The following is a 3,672-nucleotide window of genomic DNA, read 5'->3' on the forward strand; positions in this document are numbered from 1 at the left end:
ATGAATATAACTAAATGCGCACTCATATCACAACCATGGGGACAAATAATGTATTCCAGAACGTTTTCTTGTCACAATTATCAATGGAATTCGTGACTAAAGAGAATGATGAAACTACAATAGGATTTATACACAAGAAGATTTTAATATCAATTATATGATTTGATAACCGCAATCAATAAAACTAGCTGAACCGACATTTGTGTACTTTATTCATGCAATGTAAAAAAAACGGTGGAGACGATGTGCAATAAAACGATGAAAATATGAAGAAATGGTGTAGGGAAAAAATATGGATTCAAACAAGTTTTCGTACAACACTCATCAGGAATCGTCGTTGTACTAAAGGACACTGAAACAAAAATTGAACTATTATAGAAAATCTAAGTTAGAGAAATAACACTAAGAGCAACAACAGTGAAATTTACAAGTGTGAATTTTAACAATCAAAGCGAGAAATGAACAAAGGAGAAAGGAAGGAAAGACAACGTGATAACACATAACAGCAGTACATTACACCTAGAACATTAACGGCCAAGCTTGGCCGCACTAAACACGACACGTTACTTGAACAATTTCAACCCAATTATACTATCTTTCTGTACACACAAATTAGGCTTGTACAGACGCTGATAGATAGCTTCCAACACTTTTAACTGTAGTCCATAACCATGACGACCACGGCACAATACAGTGAACGAAGAGTCAGAATATGCACCGCAACAATCAGGACTAGCCAGCAGATGATTGTACACTGAAGACTTGCTACCACGAAACCTACGCACAACACTAACACTCTCACCGGCACTCTCACCATCACTCCCATCACTGCTCTCCGACTCACTGCTCCCTCCGCCATCCGTTCCATCCTCCGCTTCCTCTGTACTCTCTCTGTCCCATCCATCCCGTCTGACCGGGTCCATTGAACTCAACTCAGCGGACGAGGGCGAAAGGAGGGACGTGATAGCAGGGTGACGGCCGAGTTGAGTTCAATGGACCCGGTCAGACGGGATGGACGGGACAGAGAGAGTACAGAGGAAGCGGAGGATGGAACGGATGGCGGAGGGAGCAGTGAGTCGGGGAGCAGTGATGGGAGTGATGGTGAGAGTGCCGGTGAGAGTGTTAGTGTTGTGCGTAGGTTTTGTGGTAGCAAGTCTTCAGTGTACAATCATCTGCTGGCTAGTCCTGATTGTTGCGGTGCGTATTCCGACTCTTCGTTCACTGTATTGTGCCGTGGTCATCATGGTTATGGACTACAGTTAAAAGTGTTGGAAGCTATCTATCAGCGTCTGTACAAGCCTAATTTGTGTGTACAGAAAGATAGTATAATTGGGTTGAAATTGTTCAAGTAACGTGTCGTGTTTAGTGCGGCCAAGCTTGGCCGTTAATGTTCTAGGTGTAATGTACTGCTGTTATGTGTTATCACGTTGTCTTTCCTTCCTTTCTCCTTTGTTCATTTCTCGCTTTGATTGTTAAAATTCACACTTGTAAATTTCACTGTTGTTGCTCTTAGTGTTATTTCTCTAACTTAGATTTTCTATAATAGTTCAATTTTTGTTTCAGTGTCCTTTAGTACAACGACGATTCCTGATGAGTGTTGTACGAAAACTTGTTTGAATCCATATTTTTTCCCTACACCATTTCTTCATATTTTCATCGTTTTATTGCACATCGTCTCCACCGTTTTTTTTACATTGCATGAATAAAGTACACAAATGTCGGTTCAGCTAGTTTTATTGATTGCGGTTATCAAATTGTTGTCTCCTCGCCGTGTGTTTAAATTATATGATTTGAATTTCAAATTTGGGCTTCACGGAGAATTTCAAAGTATTAGGAAATTAGAGGCCACATGCCTCGTACTGCTCTTCTCTCTCTGGAACTCAACACTTGCAAGCCAGATATGAAAGAAACAAAAAAATCATCAGTCACACCACCGGGACTCGAACCAGGGACCTTGCTATTCGCGAGCAATGCTCTAACCAACTGAGCTACAGTATGACTCTTATTCACAGTGATGGCAAGTCCATGCTTCTTCAACCAATCCTCATCTGGCTTGCATCATACTGGCAACTCACACCACTCAAGAGGGCCCTTGGCCATCCGCTTGATATCATGGGGAGCGCAAGCGAATGGCCGAGGGCCCTTTTGAGTGATGTGAGTTGCCAGTATGATGCAAGCCAGATATTGATTGATCGAAGAAGGACAGATTTGCCATCACTGTGGATAAGAGTCATGCTGTAGCTCAGTTGGATCGAGGCAGAGCATTGCTCGCGAATAGCAAGGTCCCTGGTTCGAATCCTGGCGATGTGATTGATGATTTTTTTCTTTCGTATCTGGCTTGCAAGTGCTGAGTTCCGGAAAGAAAAGAGCAGTACGAGGCATGTGGCCTCAAATTTTCTAATATCAATAAAGTTTGAAACTCGGTTGTTGAGCCAATAATAAATGTACTTCAGAAGTAGGAAGAAAAAAGGACATAGGGATACGTTGTGACGATGGGTGACCGGCCCGAAACGTCAATAAATTTTCAACATCATTAATAACAGAATTTTCATCTAAAGAGTGAATAGCAACTAAATAGAGTGGTTGTCAGTTGACAATGCAGTTGTGTGATGTCCACCACTTTCTGAACATACGGATACGAGTTAAAACTTGGAAGGCTGCTGGTTAGCGCTACGGAGATGTGTTGAAGCTAGGTGTCAGGACGTCGAATGCCTCAGTACTCTGTCAGGTTTGTGCCTACAGTCTGTTTCAAAAAGATTTGCAATCCTGGCGAGCGCCCGGGGAGTTTGCCGTCTTACCGTATGAGCGCTCGAGCGCTGCCTGGAAAAACGTACTGTGAACTCGAAGAAATATTCCGCGCGAAAGCATGACAAAATGACAGCTCACCGACGTCGGTACATGTACGTCTGGTTTACAACAAACGAGTTCTTCCTCGTATCGATATGGAGTCGACAGTCAGAGAGGACATGTCGAAAGTGTGGTAACTTTTGACTAGTGGGATGCGTCCCAATTCGTTTTGTGACCAAATAGATTCTTTGAGCTGCCGCGGATGGAATTTACTCCCATGATGTGACGAAAACGGCATCGGCACAGACTCATTCCCAAGGCCATGATATGGCAAAGCTATCCATGTGACTTCGACAACCTTTAGAGAAAAGCAGACGCCTGTGAAAGCTGACAGAATACGGTGTTGACTCCTAAATTCAAATAAATTGGCGATTTCGAAATGCTAAAATAATTCTGAAACAGAAATCAATCGATCGATGTGCGAGTGTATTCAACAACACGTAGCCACAGCGCAATGACTTCCGCGTTCACTCACACCATTTCAGTGTTGTGTGTGTTCACAACTTCACATGGCGTGAGCCAGTCAAGTGTCCGTCAGTTCGGCAGGAAACACGAGCTCCAGCAACAAGTCGTTTGGCGCAGCCACCTTCTTTGTCTTGTGCCAGCGTGATCACGAAAACAATGAAAAAATGAAGAAAAATGTTTCACTTGAAGATTTGTTGGGATTTGAACTCACAACTTTATGGTCAGCAGACAGCAATCATAACCACAAGGCCAAAAAGGAAAAGATAAATCGTGGGTTTTGATAAAAAATTGATACTGGCTTCCAGGGCAAATTGTAATCCGTGGGAAAGGCCCGAAACCTGGCCGAAATTCTAACTCCTT

This window comes from Sycon ciliatum, chromosome 9, assembly GCF_964019385.1.
Source record: "Sycon ciliatum chromosome 9, ocSycCili1.1, whole genome shotgun sequence".
NCBI lineage: Eukaryota > Metazoa > Porifera > Calcarea > Leucosolenida > Sycettidae > Sycon > Sycon ciliatum.